The sequence below is a fragment of the Hipposideros armiger genome, unplaced genomic scaffold, assembly GCF_001890085.2.
Source record: "Hipposideros armiger isolate ML-2016 unplaced genomic scaffold, ASM189008v1 scaffold_395, whole genome shotgun sequence".
NCBI lineage: Eukaryota > Metazoa > Chordata > Mammalia > Chiroptera > Hipposideridae > Hipposideros > Hipposideros armiger.
Window position 1 is genome coordinate 559087 of NW_017731745.1, and position 24667 is coordinate 583753.

At 40.3% G+C, this 24667-nt stretch overlaps 1 protein-coding gene, 1 long non-coding RNA gene and 1 pseudogene across 2 annotated transcripts in view; 1 reads left to right on the forward strand and 2 right to left on the reverse strand.

The window, feature by feature from the left end:
• Nucleotides 1-1110: 1110 nt before the first annotated feature.
• On the reverse strand, nucleotides 1111-24667 carry LOC109393874 (uncharacterized). Its single transcript, XR_002126343.1, has 2 exons — nucleotides 24588-24667; nucleotides 1111-3792 (listed from the first exon to the last, which is right to left on the reverse strand). It is a non-coding gene; the product is annotated as an uncharacterized LOC109393874 (long non-coding RNA).
• Nucleotides 2587-24667, forward strand: part of SRBD1 (S1 RNA binding domain 1) — a 216577-nt gene continuing 194496 nt past the window's right edge. The window contains exons 1-3 of the mRNA XM_019663551.1: nucleotides 2587-2655; nucleotides 10036-10175; nucleotides 10639-10834. The gene's annotated coding sequence lies outside the window, so the exon portion shown is untranslated. The remainder of the gene's footprint in view (nucleotides 2656-10035; nucleotides 10176-10638; nucleotides 10835-24667) is intronic.
• On the reverse strand, nucleotides 14109-15246 carry LOC109393873 (F-box only protein 16 pseudogene; annotated as a pseudogene).

Consider the following 24667-nt stretch of genomic DNA (forward strand, 5'->3'; position numbering starts at 1 on the left):
TTTAGGCTTTCCAAGAGGAGTTCCTCCAGAGGCAAAGAGGAGAGGGAAAGGCATTGGAGGCAAAGGGAACAGAGTATCCAGAGCACAGGTAGATAAGAGCATGGCTGTTTGGGATGAGTAAGTGGCATGTGGCAAGCAGTAAAAGGAAGTGACGTAGATTGGACCAGATAATTAAGGCCTCATAGAGCCTGAAAATGGGTTTGAACTCTTTTCTTGAGAGACACTGATCATTCTAAAGTGGGGGAGCAGCATAACCGGAGTTAATACTTTAAAAAGGCAATTTTGTGGGGACGGATATATTTCTCTTCTGCAATTTTCCCCCAGAAGACTCACCCCAAAACAGGATGTTAGACAGACAGAAAACCCAAGTCTGAAAATGATTTACACTCCATCTGATCAAAAATGAAACAGTCTATGGATGTTGTTTAGATGGGCTGAAAGAAGTAGGGAGGGGGCGGCAGAACATTAGACGAGCACGTTCATATTCACGTCCTTGTTGTTGTGCTGGTTGTTGCCATTTGTAGAATGTTAATAGCTTCTGCAAAGGTCTTGCCTGGTCAGGGTCTGTCACACATTCCACACGTGCTCTGTGGAACAGAATTCAACCACCTGGGCCATAGGATAGAATGTACAGCACCACAATGACAAAGACCTTTCAGAGTTTTGTCAGTGTAGCCCTGCCCCAGCCCGACTTCTAGCCGCACCCCAGGCCCACACTCTTGTTGTTGGCTCTGCCTGCCATGTCTTCTTCTTTTGGCCCTATCTCTTCTCGGAACTCTGTTGCAATGATCCAGAGACCAAGCTTCACTGCAAGGAGGTGGAAAGATGCTTACCACAGAGCTTAAAGAGATGGCCCGGTGCCCCTCCTGCCTCAGTTCCCTTAACCCTGAGCCCCACTCTCGCAGGGACCATATAGAAGAAAAACATCGCATTCCACATTTCCTTTGGTTCTGATGTTGGATGTTGGGCTGAATCCTGGGACTTAAATCAGTCCGTGGGTCTTTACCAAGTACCTGCTATGTCCAGGATACTGGGGAGGGTACTCTATCTAGGGAGAACAAATAGATCTATGGGTGATTCCTACTCCAGCGAGGGAGACAAGAAGAGCAATGCAGTCAGTTATTTATTTGGCAGTTGGTATTGAGCGCCATGTCATTTGGAGCACTGGGAAAACAAAGATGATGACACACAATGACCCTTTATTAGTCGGGATGGGCCAGAACATGCTGCAGAACATGCTGCTGTAATAACAGTCCCCAAATCCCAAGGTCTTAAAATAACAAAGCTTGTTCTCAAGTGTGCTATAAGTCTATGGCGGGTTGGCTGGGAGCTCCACAGCTGCATCATTCTCACTCCTGCATCCAGACCCACAGAAAAGTCATGCTCTGGAACATAGCTGGTCACTGGCAGAGAACAGAAGAACCTCCTGAGGGCCTTCCTCAGGCAACTAATTAGTCCACAGGAAGTGCTAACCATTACCTCTGCTCCTAGTTGTTGGCTAGAGCCAGTCACGTGGCCTCCCTCCCCCATCCACAAGGGGGCTGAGAAATTCTCCCATCCACAGACAGGTGTGAGGAGCCTGGAATATCTGGCGAGTAGCACTGAAGGCTGCCATAGACCCTATCCTCAAATGTCTGGTGCAGAAAGATAGCTCAAGGTAGCATAGAGTATATGACAGATAAATGTCACAGGCAGAAAGTGCTGTAGTAATTTAGAGGTCGCAGAGATCACAGTCAATGGCCTGGGCCACAGCACACAGAAGACTTCAGGTGACACGGAGAAGCCTGCCTGTTATCAGAACTAACAGCCACCTAAGCTCCTTTTCCCCTTCCCTCAATTTGTCCAACCTCACAGGATCTGCAGGTCCTTCAGGCGATTTCAGAACCAAGTTAGCAATAAGGAGGCATGTAGACACAACTGAACTCAGTAAGACCTGTTTGTTACACTCTGCAGAAGTTGAGCAATCACCTGGTCTGTATTCTTTATTATTTGTTAAATTCCCCCCATTAAATGAGGACACTGAGACCTAGGGAAGTTAACTGATTTGCCACAAAGAAAAAAATGTTAAATAACAATAATGATAGGTCTAAAACGAACTCTCTCACTTCCTCGTTTTACTAACTTTTCTACATTATTATGCTGAAACCAACGCAATATGATCTAATTGGTAATAACTCCAATTACACTTTAACTCCTTGTAAGTCCAAGGTCCAGGTTTGTTTTAATTTATTGGTTCCAAATTTAACTAGCCTCAGTGTCATACAATATTATAGACTTATAATAAGTCTCAGGGGACTATGATATTGATAAAGTTTGGGTGGTATGAGTCTTTAAAACAATAGGACATTGTTTCTCCATTTCTCTATTTTTTGTATCTTCTAATATATCTAACACCAATTATTATATAGATATATTTTCAGCATATGGTTTTATGATACCTGTACCAAGTGTTTAACAGCTGTTTCTGCAGGCTCCCTGTGCGTCTTATCAATTAGCAAAATGACTAATCTGACTGTTCAGCTTAGGTTATATATCTCTAACACATTCTGGACATCTGATTAATCCATTTCTACTTCTAATTTACCTTTCAGGATCAAGGAGGTGGGGCTCCAGGTCGGGGAATAGTGCCTTTTGTCACAGATAACAATCATGCAGGTATAATAAATGTAAAACCAGGACTGGTTAAACTCACAACATCTGTTGCAACCAATATGTGATGCAGGGTGGCAAATCCTTCTCTCCTTGAAGACTCAAATCCTCTGAGGGCCCGGTCCATATCCCCTTAGCAGAAGCTATAAGGCCTCCTCCCTGAGCTTTCCCTGCCCTTCCTCCTCATTTCTGCTTACAGCTCTTACCTCTGCCTGCACAGCACTCGACTTATTTGGTACCTGTTTTAATTCTGCCACTATCTCTGAAAAGTCTTTAAGTTTGGAAATGTAGTGTGACTCATCTCGATACTTACTCTCCAGTATCTTGGACATAAAAGGTACAACTTTGTGCTCTATAAATGTTTGTCACAAGGATGACACTTTGAGTCAAGAATCTTGTTAGTGTCTCCTTTCCTTGCTCATATGAGCGCTTTGGCGCTGGTTGGCTCGCTGCACTTCACCGCAATCGGGTACTGTGGTGATGCAGTCACTAGGCTGCTGAGAGGGCATCGCGACCGCACCTCGCGGCCACGGCCTCCGCTCCTGGCTCCGCGAGCCGACAGCGCCCTCTGGCGGGAGTGGCCCGCCCAGCCCTGTTCCTCCCGCGGTTCTAACCGCTTTGGCTTCCTAGGCTCTGGCTGGAAACACTAGGATTAATTTAGGCCAAGGGGCAGACTGCATGGCATGCGACCATTGGCTTTATCCACATGCCCACTACGAGCAACTGGCAAATGCAGTCAGACAAATGCATACCTGCTGCATGAAAAAACTGTGCTGTCCTTTTATAAAACAACTAGGCTTCTCAAAGTGAAGGAAGAATTCTGTTCCAATCGCTGCATTAGAGTAACAGGCCATCCATTTACCAGTTAGATCCATGCTGGGATCAGGATAAAAAGAGATGAATGAGATGCAGTCCAGGTGTTAGAGAAGCTAGAAGCTGAAGGTAAAGGAATGTTAGAGGTCTTGGGATGCACTTCATTTAGACTGTGGGTCAGTTCCTGAAACTGAGATGAGGGTTGTGAGAAACGGCCTAGGAACCCTACTGGAGAAGTCGCCCCAGAATAAGAAGTATTGGGAGTGGGAGAGGGTTGGGGCCCTCTCATAGGTTGCTCCTCTCATTCCAGCAGATCAGTTGGTTCCTTTTCTGAAAAACGAAACAAAACACAGAGGCCATCAGCCGAGGGCTCTCTCAACTTTTTTTGCCACCAAACGCACAACCACTTAGGAAGGAAGAAAGGATGAACATCATCCCTCCATTACCTGTGTGATCCCATTGGGCTGGCTGGCGTACAGTGCCTGTCACTTGAGCACAGCACAGTAATGGGTGGAATCCAGCTCGAAAACTCAGGGACTTAGTTCTAGGAACTTGCGCAAATTACCTGCCTCTCAGTGGGCCCTGGTTTTTTCAAATGTAACAACAAGGGGTTTGTAACAACTACCTTATAGGATAACAGTGGGTTTTGTATTACAGATAGGTATAGTACCTGACACTGAGTAGTTCTCAGGAAATTCCTTTATATACTGTACTCATTCCCTAAAGAACATTTCATTTTTTAATCCTTTCTAGCTATAGCAGTGATAGCTCCCCGAAAGTAGCCTTTTAACCAGGTGGCTCCTGGAAAACAGGATTTGGGTATGAAGGATCCAAGCACACAAAGGGATTTGTCCTGGGCCCAGCACCCTACTAAGAATGGCCCTGAGACCAGGTCTGGAGTGCCCGCCTATACTCCTTCCTACAATAAGATGGAGGACTGCAGGAAAAAATTCAAGGAACGTGAATAAAATATAAGTAATAAGGAAACAAATCGTGTGGCTAACCAGCTTCCCCTTGCAACCACAGCTGAGTTTTCCAGCCAGTTAACCCAACTGGAGCCGTAATTTATATGGATTTGCTCAGTGACTATAAAGTAGTAATTCTTTTTCTTTGTCTCAGAAGAAACTGAGATGGAAATGCCATTGAACTACTTGCCTAACATTCCACCACGGTTGGCAAGTGACATACCCGTAACCGTAGGTCAGGTTTACGCGCTTGCCACCCTGGATAAGGCCTCCTGTCCCCTGGCCTTCAGCCCAGGATCGACACACACAGACACACTGCTCTATTAGTTCAAGCTCCCACCCTGCCTCCCTCCTCTCCTGGGGACCAGTGTTCCCAGGAGATGCGAACAGTTCAAGAACTGACCTCGCAAGAACAGTGCCAGTGCAGGAATTGACCTTGCCAACACAATATGTAGTGTGTCATTGTGGCTTTTCTCCAGCAAGAGCAACTGAGAGGTGGTAAGTGTTTCCCACATTTCCCCCTGGTGACCTCCACACGTTCTGCCTTCACCTGCACCAGAGCATGAAAATTCAACAGCAAAGTGGGGAAGGTATGCAGAAGGCAGGGTACCATGGGAGGGGCATTTTACAATGTATTGCAATGCGAGTTCCAATATTCATTTCTTAAAAAGAGTAATAGTAGTAGTAGTACTAACAATAACAAAAATAAAAGCTCACAACTATTGACTGAGAACTATGTGCCAGGAAGTAACATTTAACAATTCTTTTAATCGCCAAAACAACCCAATGAGATAAATATTACTGTATTTCCCCAATTCTAAGACACATTTTTAAAATCATGTTTTAACATTTTATAATGCATGATAAAAACAAAACAAACAAACAAACAAAAGTACTATGTCGGGTGGCCAATTGGGCTCAGGTAGTTAGGGCTCATAACACCAAGGTCACTGGTTCTATCTCCACTTGGGCCAGTGAGCTGTGCCCTCCACAATTAGATTGAAAACAACGACTTGAATTGGAGCTGATGGGTCCTAGAAAAAAGAAAAAAAAGTACTATGTGTCCTACAATTGCAGGTGAAATTTTTTTTTAAATCTCTTAGTAGTACAAACAATTAGGGTGCTTTCTATAGATGAAGCAACTGAGATAGAGAAAAGCTAAGTCATATACCCAGAGTCTCACTGCTAGTAAATAGCAGAGCCTGGACTCAGGCACAAGTGGTCTATCTAGGGCCAGAGCCCACCATTTGTTTGTTTTGCAATATCAGGCATCCTGAAAAAGTTAGGAGAAATCTCATAATAGCCTTAGATCTATCCAACAGAAGCCAGGCTCATGCTGAGCACACACTCTATAAAATAGGATATATATCTTTTCATTCATACTGATCTTAACTTGCACATGTAACAATGATTCTATTCTGTCTCTCACAGAAAACTCTGAATTTAGAAACTGCCTAAAGAAAAACAGAGGCCAAATTAAACCTGGCTGGGTGGGCCTGAGGTGAGAGACTGGCATCAGAGATAATTTCCCAAGAGAAAAATATGTTCATGTGGTTGCTTCATACTTCTTTTGGCCTAATAAAGTTATAGGGTTGTCGGAAAAGTCATGACGCATTTTTGCAACAGATGGCGCTAGTTCATTCTTGGAAGTACTTGAGTCATTCGCATCTACGTTATTGCTATGTCATTTGACAGTTGACAGTTCTAGCTTCATTCTAAAAAAAAATTGAGCAATTTGGTTGAGTTTTGGAGATTTTACAACAAGTTGAAGATGGAAGACCAAACTGCATTTTTGCCATATTTTACTGTTTTACTTCCAAAAAAGGAAGAATGCGCGTCAAGCTTGTGAAAAGTTGCATAAAGTTTATGGTGACAATGCTCTACAAGAACATCAGTGCCAACGATGGTTCACGAAATTTGTGCTGGTGATTTTGATCTCAATGATGCTCCTCCGTCAGGGAGGCCCACCAAAGTTGATGACGACAAAATAAAGGCATTGATGGAGTCAAACCCACATTACACGACATGAGAGATTACTGAAACATTGAACATTCATCATTCAAGCATTCACAACCACCTGAAGAAGCTGGTATACATAAGCAAGCTCGATATTTGGGTTCCGCATGAACTCAAAGAAGTTCATTTGACGGCACTTATAAACATTTGTGATAACCTCATTAAACATGAGGAAAACGATCCTTTTTTGAAGTGACTGATAACTGGCGATGAGAAATGGATTGTTTACAACAATGAGGTGGGCAAATGATCTTGGTCCTGACGTGATGATTCGCCTCAAATGACATCGAAAGCAGACATTGATCAGATGAAGTTTATGCTCTCAGTGTGATGGGATTTTAAAGGTGTCGTGTTTTTTGAGCTCCTACCAAGGAACCAAACAACCAATTCGAATGCATACTGTCGGCAATTGGACAGTTTGAATGAATCCATCATCCAGAAACGCCCAGAGCTCGTTAATCATAAAGGAGTTGTGTTCCATCGTGACAATGCGAGACCACACACAAGTTTGATCACCTGTCAACAATTACTGGAGCTTGGATGGGATGTGTTGCCACACCCACCATACTCGCCTGACCTTGCGCCATCAGACTTCCACTTGTTTTGCTCTCTTCAAAACTCCTTGCATGGTATAATGTTCAATTCAGATGAGGCTGTAAATCAGCACCTTGTTCAGTTTTTCGCAAATAAAGACAGGTCCTTCTATGAACGAGGAATTATGAAGCTCACTGCAAAAGGTTATCAAACAAAACGGGCAATTTATCATTGATTGATCTCTGTTCTTTATATAAATAAATGACCTTTGAAAAACACAAAATACGTCATGACTTTCCCAACAACCCTATATTTTCACTTTCTGGCCTCACCAGAAACCACCCCAATCAGAATACAGAACAGTTCCATCACACCCCAAAATTTCCTTGTGTGATCATTAATAGTGAAAATCTGCCAACGCCTACCCTTTGGCAACCACTGATCAGTTCTTTATCGCTATGGTGTTTCCTTTTTCAGAATGTCATATACATGAAAGCATACCATATGTCACCTTTTGTCACTTTTACTCAGCAAAATGTTTTTGAGCTTCATCATATTGAGGGTATCAATAGTTTGTTCCTTTGTATCTCTGAGTAGTGATTCATGGAATAGACGTACTTTGTTTTACTTAGCCATTCAGTCTTGAAGGGCATGTAGGGTGTCTCCAGTTTGTGGTGATTATGAATAAAGCTGCCGTAAACATTCATGTATAGGTTTTTGTGTGAACATGAATTTTCATTTGTTAAGAGTAAATATCTAGGAGTGGGATTGCTGGATTAAATAGTAAATATACACTTAACTTTATAATAAACTGCCCAGTTGTTTTCAGAGTACCTGTACCATTTTGAATCCCCACCATCAATGTACAGGAGTTCGGGTTGTTCTACATCCTCAGTAGCTCTTGGTATTTTTAGTTAGAATTGTTGTTGTTTTAACTTTAGTCATTCTACAATAATAGGTTTATAGTGGTATTTCATTGTGATTTTAATTTGCATTTTCATAACGACTAATGATGTGCATCTTTTCATGTACTTATCAGCCATCCCTATATCTTCTTTGGTGACATGTTTATTTAAATATTTTGCCTATTTTTTTTTAAATGAGGTTGTTGTTCTCCTACTGTTGTTTTTTGGTTTGTTTATTTATTTATTTATTTATTTATTTATTTATTTTTTTTAGCTGAGCCATCCCGCCACCTGTTGGCAGCTCACGGCTACTCAGCTCGGGCTGACTAGAACCGCTGTTGCTCAGAGCTCAAACTCTTGAGCGAGCTCTTAACCAACTGAGCCACTCAGCCGGCCCCCTGGTTTGTTTTTTTAAATTTTATTGGGGAACAGTATGTTTTTCCAGGACCTATCAGCTCCTAGTCAAGTAGTTGTCTTCAATCTAGTTGTGCAGGGCACAGCTCAGTGGCCCATGTGGGAATCGAACTGGCAACCCTGGCGTTATGAACCCATGTTCTAAACACCTGAGCTAACTGGTCGCCCCCTACTGTTAAGTTTTGAAGTTTATTACATATTCTGGATACAAGTCCTTTGATAGATATGTGATTTATTAATATTTGCTCCCAGTTTTTAGCTTACCTTTTAATTCTCTTAACAATGCCTTTTTCAGAAAATTTTAGTTTTGATGAAGTCCAATTTGTCATTTTTTTCTTTTATGTGTCTTTTTTTGTCACATCTAAGAACTCTTTGTCTAACTCAAGCTCACAATCTTTTTCTCCTATGATTTTTTTTAAATAAAAAGTTATACTACTTTTTGGTTTTACATTTAGATCTATGATCCATTTTAGGTTATTTTTCTATAAATTATACCCTTATGTGTAGGTTGAGGTTTATTTTTTGCATATGGAATATCTAGCTGTTTCATTTGTTAAAAGAACTATCCTTTATTCACTGAATTGCCTTCATTCCATTGTCAAAAATCAGTTGATCATGAATTATATACTTTAAAGTTATTAAAATGGAGAATTTTATGTTATGTGAACTTTATATTAGTAAAACAATCTATCTTAAAAAACCAATTGATCATATTTGTGAAGACCTATTTCTGGACTCCTTTATTTTGTTACACTGATCTTTGTGTCTAAATTTTCACCAATATCACATAGTCCTAGTTACTTAGCATTAAATTAAGTTTTAAAATCGAGAAGTGTGAGTCCTCTTTGTTTTTCTTTTTCAAAATTATTTTGGCTATTCTAGGTCCTTTGCCTTTCCATTATATTTTAGAATCAGCTTGCCTATATCGACAAAAAATCCTGCTGGGACTTTGATTGCTATTGTATGAAATCCATAAAATTTAATTTGGGCCCAGTAGACTTGCCACATAATATATAGGACATCCAGTTAAACTGGAATTTAAGGTAAAAAAATGAATTAATATGTAGCACAATAACACTGCAAATATTGCATGGGATATAATTCATTAAAAATTATTCATTGTTGATCTGAAATTTAAATATAGCTTGGCATCCTGTAATTTTTTTTTTCTAAATCTGGCAGGGGCTGCTCTGTGAAAACTGGCATTTTTGACATTTCCTCTGAAGGGAGAAGGATTACCCTTTACCTGTAGGTCATAGGTCCAAAATCAGGTTGACAGATATGGCTAATTTCCCGAAATCGGGCTGATTTAAATGCAGATACCTTAATCTTTCTTCCTCTAACTTCTTGCCAACCCATTTTCAACCATATCTAAGTAACCAATCATTCTTCTAAGGAGACATTCTAAGCTCTGAAAAGAATGTTTTTCCTGGTGCTGTGAGTCCTTAGTATTTTTCAAATAGTGCGTGGATATGTTTAGCTATTTGACTTATGAGAAGTTAGGTGTCATTTGAAAGAATATTGAAAAAAAAAAGGTCCAGTTGCAGTTCATTCAAATGCCTTCTCCCATAGCCTCTTGCATTTCAGAAGTATCAGGAGAGCACACGCAGAAGTGACAAATGCTTTTTTACATCTTTCAAGCCAAATGCCCCCAACTAGTTATGTTGCATGTGGCTGAGCAGTGTGCATGGTTCGGATTGTATTGTTCTGCTGTTGATGGGAGGTTATCTGTTTCTCAGCAGCTGGGTCATCCCTGCTCCCCCAGCCTGGAGAGTGAATTCCTGATCAGACTGAGGCTCTAAGCCAATCATGGAATGTATCATGCATCCCCTTTGCCTGAGATTAGTTGAGGAATGAGCATATGACACAAAACTATACAGTAAGTGGGAGTGGGGGAGTCTTTGGGGGGAGCTTTCTGGGAAGAAAATATTGTAAAGAAACAGTTCCTTGGTAGTGCCTGAAGTGCCACTATTAGGATTATTTTTCCTTTTGAATTAATCATTGCCCTTTTCTTTTTGTCTGTGTGATATTTATTATGTAAATACCCCTGGAAGGAGTACTACCTGGACTCACATTGTCATAAATTAGTTGATCAGCTCTCTAAAAGGGTTGAGGTGGTGTAGCCGGTTGCATGCTGTCCCCACCCACCCCCACCCCCACCACCAAATGTATGTCCCTGTCCTAATCTCTGGAACCTAATCCTTGGAATTTGGACTATTACCTTATTTGGAAAAAGGGTCTTTGCATATGTAATTAAGTTAAAGATCTTGAGATAAACAGATCATCCTAGATTATCCAGGTGAGCCCTAAATTCAATGACAAGTATTTTATACCTGAAACAGAGGGAGACTGAAACAGACAAGAGGGGAAGGTGATGTGAAGACAGAGATTGGAGTGATGAGGCTACAAGCCAAGGAAGACAAAGAACGCAGCAACCCCCAGAAGCTGAAAGAGGCGAGGAAGGATTCTCCCCTATAGGCTCCAGGGGGAGCACGGCCCTACTGATATCTTGGTTTCAGACTTCTGGCCTCCAGAACTGTGAGCATAAAACTTCTGGTGCTTTAAAACTCTCAATTTATGGTCATTTATTGAAGCAACCACAGGAAACTAAGACAGATGGCATGGGCTTGCTGAGTGTTTAAATGAAATAAAGACCCAGAAAAGGAAGTCTTTGGGTCATGACAGGGAGTTCCCTAAACTCTATAAGGGGCAACCTTTCTTCAGAGCCCCAGCCTTGACCCTGAGTGGGCCAGTCAGCTTGTGCCTTGCTCCACACTCAAAGACAAATTTATAAATCCTTCTAGCCACACATTTCATCCCACCCCTGGCTACAGATGTTGCTCCCCACCTTGGCCATTTGTCTTTGATGTGTGCCCTGTGACACAAGGAAGTCAGGTGAAACAGTATGGTGGATTGTTCAGTACAAGCTCTCTCATTCCTGGGTGGTACAACTCAGAGGGCCCTGTCTCACTATGAGCCTGCAAGTTTCCATAAGGGGAAAGACGCACTTGGTAGGTTCACTCCCCCAGTGAATATGACTCTGCCCACGTGACTGACATAGTTGGAGACTAGCAAAGAGCTAGGAATACAAGTTTGGGGCAAAGGAACTAACGTTTGTTGTGCAAGTACTGTGAAGCTGGCCTTGTGTTAGGTACTTACATACACAATCTCATTCAATTCTCACAGAAACTCCATGGGATGAGACTAGTATTGTTCCCATTTTATATATGGGGAAACTGAGACTCAGAGGGGATATCATGTGCCCATGACCACACAGCTTATAAGTGACAGAAACAGGATTCAAGGTGGTCTGTTTGGCTCCAAAGCCCATGTTTTCTATACAAGAAATTTCTACCTCCCTGTGGAAATTAGAGAAGGCTCAAGCTTGAAGGCAAAGGATAAATGAAGGAAGCACTAGATTCATGTTTCTCTGTCGCTCCTCCCCCACAGGCAGCCGGGTGTCTCTAGAGCAATCAACTCTCTGATGAAATGGGTCTGAGCTAACTGTTAAGCAAGAAATGCCAGTGTGAATATGAAATGACACAGCTTTCATGTGGCTCACTGGACACCTGAGCTGCTCGGTTACTGTGGGACCACAGATCACTTGGAAATGAAAAGAGTAGTTGCCTACCTTGGGTTTGAGGGCATGTTTCAACCCAGGTCTGCTGACCAGTACAGGTATGAGCCAAAAGTCTATTTGAAAAAGGTGGCTGTGCCATTGACTTTTTCTATTCCACTTCCCCTGTGCTTCCAGTCCATCCTCCCTCAGCCTGCAGGACACACTCCCCTGGAAAAGATATGCTCACCCTGTATGAACGGGGCCAGTACTGTTCAGGATAGCCTAACTAGAAACACAGCCAGAGTCTGCCTTTCCCCACAATCCTTATAAGAATTTTCCCAAAAGCACCAGCTAGTTTTAAGAGAAAAGAATTAAGCTTGCCATAAGGAATATATGTTTTTGAACCCCCAATTTCTTTGTTATTATCACCAATTTCTCTCTTGCACCCCACAGTTTGGGAAAAACCTTGCTTCCTCCTCACTGCCTCCTATCTCCCTTTGGAGAGAATTTTCTTTTCCCAGGAAAGGAAACTGTCCAACTGTCCAATTTTGAACCACAAAACAAGCAACCACACACTTGTTTCTTCACTTAGTAAGCTTGGTTCAGAAGAGGCAGGTGGAAAACTATTCTGGGAATACACATCAAGACTAGTCTCTCCTTCACTGGTTTGTTTGCTCTAATTAGCTTTGACATTTACCAAAAACTCCTCTGGTCACTGCCCAGCAGGATCTATATACCTGCAGTTCAATTTTCCTGTGACATTTCTCTTAGAACATGGACCGAATCCCATTCTAAGTCCCTGCCTGACTGGTTATCAGCTGTGTGACTCGGAGTGAATCACTTAATGACAATAAACCTGAGTGTCCTCATATGTACAGAAGAGGGAGGTCATTCCTGCCATCTACTCAGTGTTGATCTCAAACAAAAAAAGGTTATGTGAAGTACATTGAAAAGTCTAGAAGCTAGTGCAGAGGTAAATAATATCATGGTGAAAATCCTTGTCCCACTAGGGGGTTAGCTGTCATCTCACTGCTCAGCGTTCAGCACGGTCAGAAATTCTGAACTCCAATAGCTTGAAGTTTGATGTAGAGAGAACAACTCTAAATCCATTTACACTAATAGCTCAGCAGGGTCCACTCTGAGTTGCCATCGAGATACTGTTTAATGGGGTAAGAGTGGGGCTGGGGAGAGAATGACTTTGGATGTCCCTAAGGAAACATCCTTTGTTCCTATGTAGGAACCTACACAACAAAATTTCTGACAGTGCCATCACCTGTCAGCTGGGACCCTTCTGTTAACTCTTCTTAAGGAACCCCTTCTCACATAGGACACTTATGTGTATTAGAAAATGCTTCGTAGATGAGAATCTAAACCTACCTCTACCATTTTGTTTTGTTTTGTTTTTGCCGGCTGGAGTCACATAAAGGTCTGCCCATTCCTTCATAGGCAGTAACAGCCTTCCTTTATTTATTTCTTTTTAAAATATTTCATCGTTAGCATATAGAAATATAACTGGTTTTTGTATGTTACTATGATAGTTCATAAATGCTGCTTGCTAAATGAACCAGGAGGCAACTGCAATGAATGACTGAAAAATGTTGGCATGTCATTAAAACAGCATTGGTATTCATTCCTTTTGATGATGATATTTAAAAATGAAAATAGATACTTCCTAGACCACTCTGAATATTTCTTTTTGTCTATCACTCTGCTTTACTTAGGTATGTAAGTATCCTAGAATGGTAACTTCTGGGGCCTTGAAATAGTTACATGAGTAGGCGGTATAGTTTAGAATGTATGACTAACATTTTTGCAGCTAAGTAACATTTTTTTGTTTTCGAATAACTCTTTAAAGCCCATCCATTGCTTGAGTATCAACCATAATTCCTCATTTGGAAATGTATAATCTCCAGAACTGTGAGAATAAAGTCTGTTATTTATAAGCCACCCATCTATGGTATTTTTGTTATAGCGGCTCGGATGGACTAAGACAGTGGTACTTTGTTATGGAAGACCTAGCAAATTAAGATACCATGGTAAATAGACCCATCAATAAACTGGTCAAGCAGCCTTGGGAGTATTCTGTCTGTATCCTTCTGGGACCCTATCTCATATGCCAATATCACCAGTGGTGCTATCAAACGTCCCTTTATCATCTCCATGGTATCTATCATCACATTTCTATCTAAGTTTATAAATATGTCACCATTTATGCCATGAATACCTGTTGCTGAAATACTGTAGAATTCACTTTCACAATAAGGTACCTAAACTGACAGTTTGTAATATAGGAGCCAAGTAACATCCAGTTCGCTAATGTGCAGAGTATCTTGTCATTTCTAGAAAATCTTTTCACATTTTTAAATCAGCTTCAGCTCTGGAGCCTGGATGGGTAACGACTGAAGCCAAGAGTGTCTCTGAAGATGCTGCAGAACTTTTATTGTTGCCTCAGTGGTGGGGAGCCCCACTATTGGATGGGGCCAGGCGAGATGAGATGGAACTTATTGAGGGAAACCGGGGTCTGCACTTAAGGGTACCAGTGACTGTGCTTCTCTTAGCTTACATCTGTCCTGCAATTTATTTTTCTTATCATGTGACTGTCAGCTGGAATCTGGGGTCATTTCATGTCTTCTCCTTCTTCCTTGCCAGGTTGTTTTGATGGGGTCACAGTCGTCCAGGTAATTGAAGTGAATGATATCAGTTGGATGCTTGCTTGTCAGAGGATTGCCAGGGTGGGAGTTCCTCCTCCCTTGGCTGATTCTTCTTTCTTAGAGAGGAAGGAAAACTGATGAAGGAGACTGCTTTCCCTCTGGAAAGTTGCCTGTGACTGGTTGAACATCAGCAAGCACAAACCCATCTTTGGGAGGTGGCTTAGGCTTGGTAACATGAAGTTCTTTCCCCATTTGAATGTAGTGCTTCTTCCATAGTTCCTGCTTAAAGTGAGTTGGAGAAAAATTGATGTGCCAGTTAAACTGTAAACATTTGAGTATCTGGGGCTGATCCAGCTCAGTGAAGTTTTTCCAATGCCAGCGCACCTGTGCACAAAGACAACGGCTTCAGGGGTCCAGGAAAGAAAAGATGTATAAGGATCACACCCCTGGAAGCTTGGTAGTAAAATCCAGAGTTTCTGCTAGAATTTTTTCCTGAAGCTTTCAAAAGCAGAACTTTTGCTGAGACAGGGAGCAGCATTCAAACAGGAGTCTTCTCCTTTGAGAGCCTGCCCATTGGTCAAACCATTTTCCAAGCAGAGCTCTTCATTCAAAAGCTTATGGTTTAGGGGTGTCCAGGCTCTCATTATTGTCTGCATTTGGGGACCATCTGTGCTTTTTGGAGGCGCAAATGCCACCATGAAATAACTGGATATTCTTCCATAAGAAAAACTATACCTCTTTTAGCTTGTCTCCCTCTTGAAGCCTCAAGTGCTGGTGTTGTCATAGTTGCTTTTTCTTTGGCTCTGCCCAGCCCCTACCCCTCCTAGTTTCCAGTAGTCAAACTCTGAATGTTTTATACACAAAAAAATAATATTAAATCTCAGGTAAGCAAAATCAACCCTAACAATCCCAGGTGGCAAAGAATAACTGATAACCAGTGTGAGCTGAGATATTGGGCCTATTCCAAAAAGAACTCAAAAAGTTTAATACAGAATAGAGATAGTATTTTCAGAACCAAAGCTTTTCACGTTGACAGAAATGAGATTCAAGCCAGTGCCGGTTAGGTGTAGATAAGAGCAGGTTCCAAGGTGATGACCATTTGTTCCTGTTGGCATCTGTTATGTGGTTAACTCTCCTCAGCAGGCTGGTGTCAGGTGAAGCAAGCTTAAGGGCCCAGCAATAAAATGAACAATATTTGCTGGTTTGTGTGTTGGGGTACAAATACAATACTTCCTAGAATAAGGGAAGACCTAATTTTATCTAAGTTTACTTTTTAATAAGATTTATTATTTAACGTGCAACTAACAAAATATTTCCTTGCGATGAGAACTTTTCAGGTCTACTCTCTTAGTAACTTTCAAATATACAATATAATATTGTTAACTATAGTCATTATGTTGTACATTACATCCCCAGAACTTATTTATCTTATAACTGGAAGATTTTACTATGAAACAGTCTGGAGACATTATTTTTAATATATCTTTGAATATGCACTGTTACTTATCCAGACTCTGTCTCTCTGACTCCAGTTGATCCACCTATTTACCAGGAGATTATTGACCAGGAAAATATTTACAACATTAAATAATATTTTGGGGGTCATTTGTTATGCTGCAATAGATAACTAATACATAAAGGTTCAGTTTAAGTAGGTATATAACTACTTTGCATATAACTTTTTCTTCTTGAGGTTTGTGATACATTTATTTAATTGTGTTCTGTAATTTTGGGTGAATTACTTAAACTCTCTAAGCTTCCATTTCATCATCTTAAAACGGGGATCAATGTATGACCTATCTGCCTCAAAGGGTTATTTTAAAAACAAAACAAAACAAACAATAAAGTGCTTAGCAACAGTATCTTAAAAATAGTAAGCAATTTGTAAGCATAAGCTATTTTCAATTAATAAAGTAGACCACAGTAGCTGGTGTGGCTAGCAGGAACTATGAATATCTGGTCTTTTTTGGTTTACCTTTTAGAAGGGCAAGTTTAAGGTTAAGCACCATACAACACTATATTTAGATACCACAGTTCTACAGCTCAGTCCTCTAAGTTTTCTAAATCAAACGTACAGGAAGAATTAGGCCAGTCTTTCTGTAATGTGTAGAACACCCCAACAGAATCACCTGGTACCCTTATACACATGTAGACACTATCTTAAACTCACTAAATTGGTATCTTGGAGGTTAGAGGCTAGGAAACAGAAGTTTAAAAAAGCTCTGACGGAGATTCTTAGGTGCATTAAAATTTGAGAACCAGGTAACGATTTCTAGAAACAGGCCTGAAATTTATAGGAATTATAGACCTGGGTATCCTGACTAAAGCTCATGGCAAAAAGTTATGAGAGGCCATTAATATGCATATATGCAATACCTGTTCCTGCTAAACTCCCTAAATTGTGGAATCTAACAGGAGTTTCTTGGTAAGTGATTCGGATTTTCTTATATTCAGATCATGGTCCAGTCTAAACAAAATACCTAGCTATGCTGTATGACCATTATGGCTTAGCTAACTTTCCACATTATTTGCTAAAGCTTTTTCCATTTTAAAGCATTCCTTTAAGGTGATACATTCATGTATTTTAAGCTCATACTTTTATCATCTTTCACTGTGAAATTGGTCATTTTTTTACAAAGAAATGTTTTCTGTTTGCAGTGATGCTGGTTTCAGGAAAATTCATATATGTAAAAATGTTGGTAGTTTTGATACCAGCTGTTAGCTAGCCTCTTGAGGGACACTTGGCTGTGACAGAATTTTCTTCATGGTCAGAGAAGGAATCATTTTCCTATGTGCTATTATGATGGCCGCTGCCTGTGATAAGTTACAACTCTTAAAGCCAAGTGTCATATTTGATAAAGGACTAGTATCCACAATACATGAAGAACTCTCATAATTCAACCATCAAAAAATCCACTTAAAAATTGTCAAAATATTTGAACAGACACTTCACCTAAGATGATATATAGTTGACAAATAAGCACATTACATTAGTAATTAAGGAAATGAAAAATAAAACCCTAATGAGATATTCCTAAACGCCAATTACATGGCAAAAAGAACAAACAAACAAACACGACAATATCAAGTCCTGACAAGGATGTAGAACAATCGAAGTCTCATGCATTGCTAGTGGGAATGCAAAATGTTACAGTCACTTTAGAAAACAATTTAGTTTCTTATAAAACTAAATACTCACTTACCATATAACTCAGCAATCTTGTTCCTAAGTACTTATTTACCCAAAAGAAAAGAAAACATATGTCCACACAAAACTTGTACATGAATGTTTATAGCGGCATTACTAATGATAGCCAAAGAGTGGGGAAAAAACCCTAAATGTCCATCAACGGCTGAATAGATAAACTGGTACGTCCAAACAATGGAATGTTAACTGTCTAAAAAAAGAAACAAACTAGTGGTACATGCAACAACATGGATTAATCTCAAGTACATTCTATTAAGTAAAAGAAACCAGACTCGAATGGCTACATACTGTGTGATTATGTTTGTATGACAATCTGGAAAAGGTATAATTATTGGGACAGAAAAAAGATGGGTGGTTGCCAGGGGCTGGGCGTGGGGAGAAGACTGACTACAAAGGGGCATTTTTTCTAGGTGATGGAAATGTTTTATATCTTGATTGTGGTGGTGGTTACCTGACTGTATGTGTTTGTCACAATAAAAAAGTTGAGTTTTACTCTTATGTAAATTATACTCTATGAACCAGACTTAATACACACACACACACACACACCCAGTCATAGACTGATTTGACACACAATGCTTTTCCAAATTTGAATTCCAGTTAGTGTTGAGCTTCTAGTATTAAAATTCTGACTATAGGCATTCTGGATGAGTGTTTCAAGTCAGCCATTTGCAGGATGGTTCCAGCTCATTAAGCAGGAAGATGGGCCAAAGGTAGTACAAAGTACTAGTTCTGAGGTACTGTCTCCAGACATGACTCCCTGTGGTGACGAACGAAATAAATCTGGCCCCACGATGTTGCCTTTTATCCCTTCCCTGCGACGCAAGCAGCCATGCCATCATTAGGATCCTAATGAGCCCTCTGGAGTTGCTATGCTTGGATCTCAGGCTTTTTAATGAATATTTTAGGCCCTGGAGGTGGTCCCTGGACACTACTTAAGGTGAGAAACTCACCAGGAGAAAATTTTTCAAAATATCTGCTCATGAATGCAACTGATTGTCTTTTAGCCAGTGAATTTGCCAGGCAGGTGATGAGTAGAACAGTGAGCCACGTATTATAATAGATATGGTATTTTACCTATGTTTCAGAATTTTTTTCTTAATCTTGCTTTTGATTGTATTCATTACAAAGTACTTCGAGGATTTGTAAAAAAAAAAATAAGTGGGAAATAACACTGCAAGCTTCAGTTTTCAGCCAAAGATAGAAATTATATTCTAGTTTAATATATAGGTCCCATAATTTTACTTAATGTAAAATAAATTTAAATGTATGTAATCCCTTTCAATGATGCCTGACTATCCCTTTCCTTGAAAAATCTGTACAGTTAACTTCCTCAGGTTTAACTGATGCCTCCTCAAGAACCACTCTATATAGATTCAAAACTCAAGACTTTAATCCCATGAATCTTTTTGCTTTTACACGTAAGACTGACAAACTTACTCTGGGCCACAAGCAACACGCTCAGCACTAGACCAGCACTTTGGAATTATGCTGCTGCTCCCAGCTAGACTGAAAAAATAACAGGGCAGGCCAAGTAGGGGAACCCATCTGTCTGCTTGTTCAACCTCACTTAACAAGAAGCCTCTTTCTCAGGTGGGAAACAGGCAATCCCCTCTCCGTTTACCAATCTCCTATATTTTGCAGGAAATCTCTAAGCTCCTGGCTGAACTACTGAGAGAAGCTCACTGAAGCCAATGAGTTTTAGTGTTTAGGAATGAGAGTTTCTGACAGTGGGAAAGTGGTTGGGCAGGGCTAGTATGCATTCTCTAACCTAAACAGACTCTTTTGCCTTTGCTACGTGATTGGCTCTAAGGGACAAAATTTGTTTGAATTTCCAAAAGTGCACTTGATTTTTAAAATAATAACCCACCTTCTATGTGGCAGGAGCTTTAGGTTGCTTTTCTAGTACAAGGAAAGATTTTCTTTACTCCAAGCACATTCTTCAGTCAAGGAGTTCATCTGCTATTTTATTGAGTACTTATTATATGTGAAGCATTATCAGGCAATGTGTAGGTAGAGGGAGAAGTTGGAGAAGGGGAGACCAAAATGACTAATACTTAGTTCAAAGACTTAGATCCAAGTATCTTATAAGTTCAGTGGGAGCAAAATACCGTACTTCCTCATATATAAGATGCACCCTTTTTCAAAAAATTTGGGGTCTAAAAACTGGGTGTGTCTTATATAGTGGTTGTAGATTTTTTTTACTTGCATTTCCCGCTTTTTTCGCGCTTGTTTGTGCACTCATACAACTATATACGGTATATACGGTATAGTGCAAACAGTAGCATCTATATTAAGAATTTTTGTTCCTGTAAAAGTTCAATTCTTTTGAAGCCAATAGGGAAAATAGCCTTGTTATGTTTTAAGTGGGTAGATGGTATTTTATGTGGTGTATTTAGAGACTCAACAGTTCCTTAGCATCTCAGTGATTCAGAGTCTTGCACTAACCACCAAAGTGGAGAAAGAAAAGATCTTTGCTTTGACTTGGTGGTATGTGGATGTCTTTAAGAGTACTGGGTTCAATCCCGGATCTGCAATTGAATAGCTGATGTGACTTTGGATGAGTTATTTAACTTCTCTATACCTTGGTTTTCTCTTTCATAAAAAGGGGATAATAGCAACATCTCATTGAGCTGAGATGTGAGTTAAATACACAAATACATGAAAAAGCATTAACTTAGTGCCTGGCACATGGTAGGTGATCAATATGAGTTATTACTATTATTACAGTCTCCCTAGGGAGATAGAACCCACAGGGAAAGGGTCTGAATACATAGACAAGAACATACAAATGGTAACATGCCAATGAATATCATGAGTTGTATGCTTTGGAGCAATAAAATAAATAACCTCCAAGCAAATCCAAAATATGTTTTCATTATTCCCAAACCCTATTGCATAGCCTAAGGTGGGTGTCCAGATTATTCCAGGCTAACCTCATGAATTTCTTGGAATTCAGCACTTAAAATCCAAAGGTAAACAATAGATTGAGCAAGGTCCTAGAGAGAGGTCCTAGGGGGAAAAGGCAGTTTTTGTGGTGTAAGTATAAAGCAGCTTGCTTGCTTTATACTTAGTGATTATAAATGACCCTTGACAGCTTTTAGTGGGAATGGCTCTCTTGCAAAATTCCAAGGGAAATGTTTTCTGGACAGTCTTACTTGCCTGTGGAGGAGGTCACCACCTATACTAAGTTTGGAGGACCTTTCCCCAGATGTCTGATGTTAAAACTTGACTAGGTTATTTAGTTTAGTAATCTTTTTGCTTCCCCAGTTGAAAGGCAAATATCCCTGGTGGAAGAGAGGGGAATCAAGGTCCAAAACTATGCTGGCCAATCCCTACTCTCATCCTGTCTGTGTAGTGTGGCTACTATTTACCATGAGCAACCTAACCCTTGAATCTAAACTGTCTTGTATGGGTCTCTGTCTCCTGTGACTGTATCTAGTCTTGTTTGTAATTCCTCTAGGGCAGGAATTATGTCAAAAGGTTTTATAGAATATTGGTTCAACTTGACCCTTTTTACCCCCTACCTTAAATGTGTATAGCACAATTTGACATCAAAAGTAGGTGAATAGTAAATAGTAAATTACTGTGGTTCATTATGATGACCTGGTTTACCTTCCCATAATCCCGGACTGTAATATGTTCTCTATTATGCTTTCAAAACTAGAAATTGTGAAGCAGACTGTGATTATGGCAGACACTTCCAGACCTTCTGAAACCACTGCAAACGGAAACATAAGACTGCAAATTAAGAAGGAAAAAAAAATTATCTCAGAAAATGATCCTTACCTACCAAGGATCTTAGATATAGAAGAATAGGCTTACTAAATTTAGAAAGTCTTATTTTCGAGAAGTGTAAACAGAAATAGTCTAGTTGGGAGGGGGTGGGGATGAAGGAGAAGGGGAAGGGATGAGACAATACAAATTGGTAACTACAATATGGCCTCAGGGATAGAAAAGACAGTCTGGGGAATATAATCAATAATGTTGTAAATATTTTTTAGGGGGCCAGATGGACTCATGTCTTGTTAGGCAGACCACTTCATAGTCAGTGTAGAGGCCTGACCACTGCACTGTATTTCTGAAGCTGATGTTGAATAATATTGTATGTCAACTATAATTATATATACATATAGTCATGGGACGTGGAGTAGAGTGTGGGAATGGAGTCAATGGAATTGTAACAGATAAGTATGATATTGGGGGTGGGAGGGCAGTGGATGGGGGGAGGGGGGTTGTTACTTTGTGAGGGGTGAAAAGGATAACTATTGCATTGTTCTGTGCACCTGAAACTAATAATAAAAAAAATTTTAAAAAGTCTTATTGTCCTACACATCACAAAAATTATCCAGTGAAATTCATGTTCACATTTGGTGAATCTGTATGTAGTAAGGCCCACTCGGGGTCATTTCAGTAACTTGCTTGGTTATTCAGTACTCGGAGTCCTTGGACATGAGTCATTAGCATAGAAAGCTGCTTTTTAGAATCTTCTAAAACAAATCCATGGGGTTTGATCTGCCAAATTCTTATCTAGACTAACAACAGCCTTATTTCCCTAATCTTACAATCTAATTTTTTTGGCTGTTTAGTGTGCTTGGTGAAAAACACATCACCAAAACACAAGTCATTTTTCATTTCTACTGAGAACTGATTTTGAGAAAATGTATTTAAGGCAAAAAAAGAAGAATTGTTGGGGAGGGCTTTATATTGGGTTGTCGGAAAAGTCATGACGCATGTTTGCAACAGATGGCGTTAGTTCATTTTTGGAAGTACTCTAGTCATTTGCATGTATGTTATTGCTATGTCATTTGACAGTTGACAGTTGTAGCTTCATTCTAAAAAAAAATTGAGCGATTTGGTTGAGTTTTGGAGATTTTACAACAAGTTGAAGATGGAAGACCAAACTGCATTTTTGCCATATTTTACTGTTTTACTTCCATAAAGGGAAGAACGCACATCAAGCTTGTGGAAAGTTGCATCAAGTTTACGGTGACAATGCTCTACAAGAACATCAGTGCCAATGATGGTTCACAAAATTCCATGCTGGTGATTTTGATCTCAATGACGCTCCTTGGCCAGGGAGGCCCACCGAAGTTGATGTCGACAAAATAAAGGCATTGATGGAGTCAAACCCAGGTTACACGACACAAGAGATTGCTGAAACATCAGACATTCATCATTCAAGCATTCACAACCACCTGAAGAAGCTGGGATATGTAAGCAAGCTCAATATTTGGGTTCCGCATGAACTCAAAGAAGTTCATCTGATGGCACTTATAAACATCTGCAATATGCTCATTAAACGCGAGGAAAATGATCCTTTTTTGAAGCGACTGATCACTGGTGATGAGAAGTGGATTGTTTACAATCCACTTGGTCCCGACGTGATGATTCGCCTCAAATGACATCAAAAGCAGACATTCATCAGATGAAGTTTATGCTCTCAGTGTGATGGGATTTTAAAGGTGTCATGTTTTTCAAGCTCCTACCAAGGAACCAAACAATCAATTCGAATGTGTACTGCCGGCAATTGGACAGTTTGAACGAATCCATCATCCAGAAACGTCCAGAGCTTGTTAATTGTAAAGGAGCCGTGTTCCATCACGACAATGCAAGACCACACACAAGTTTGATCACCCATCAAAATTACTGGAGCTTGGATGGGATGTGTTGCCACACCCACCATATTCGCCTGACCTTGCGAGGTCAGACTTCCACTTGTTTTGCTCTCTTCAAAACTCCTTGCATGGTATAATGTTCAATTCAGATGAGGCTGTAAATCAGCACCTTGTTCAGTTTTTTGCCAATAAAGACAGGTCCTTCTATGAACGAGGAATTATGAAGCTCACTGACTGATGGCAAAAGGTTATCAAACAAAATGGGCAATATTTCATGGGTTGATCTTTGTTTTTTATATAAATAAATGACCTTTGAAAAACATAGACAAACTACGGAATGACTTTTCTGACAACACAATAGCTTTTAAATTAGATTAGTGAAAAAAAAAGTGGGTCTTACGAGATGGAAGTGAGGTTAAGATACTTGAGAGTCATTGAAATAAAAAGCAGGAGCTACTTTCATGTTTTGTGGGAAGAGAAACAGAAATGCTGGATCTGGAGGAGGGTTCACCTAGGATAGTAGGTTATTAGCACTTCCCAAGAATCTGAAAACCAAATGGGGTAGGGTTTTTCCATTCTTGCCCAAGGTTCGGTAACTGGAACCTGTGTTTGCCTCAATTAATTCAGTATCTACCCCTAATTAGTATGGGGTGCCTTGTCAGGTAAGGGGTAAAATGGAGCAGGAGGCAGTGGAATCAGATTTAAAGACAGGATTTGCCCAAGTGTATTAGGAAGTCCCTGAAAGAACCAGGTTTCCAAATTGGTGTACTTGGCAGTGTAACAAGCTGCCCGAAAGGTCAAAGTAAGCTAGTGATTGATGACTGTATGGCTAAATTCTTCCAATAAGGTAGTGTACCTCATGGGCTGTGTGAGGGTTTACCAGAAGTCCTTATTCAGAAAATCAGGAAATGTGGATATTTTCCTAAGACTGAAATAAAACCCTTATCTTGAGGGTGAGGGAATAATGAAATACGCTAAAACACACACTAAAAGCACCCCTGTGGACGTAAAATAACGACATTTAAAAACTGACTTTAGAAAGAATAAAGCTTGACTGATTTTCATTTTTCTACCGCAAATTACAAATAATGTAATGAAAAGAAATATTCTTAATTGACTTTAAAAGAGAACAGATGAAGAGAGTAAAGCGGGTTAAGAGAATGAAGAGAAAGAAAAACAGGGAAGTGGGTCCGCATTTGCAGCACCTCTGGCGCCACCTCCACCCGGATCCGCGGAGAAAGAGCTCGGTCCCCACCTCACGGCTCCCACGGGATCGTCGCTCTGGCCTCGCGCCTCTGTCTAGCTAGGCTCTAACCAGCTCCGGGAGCTCCGCGG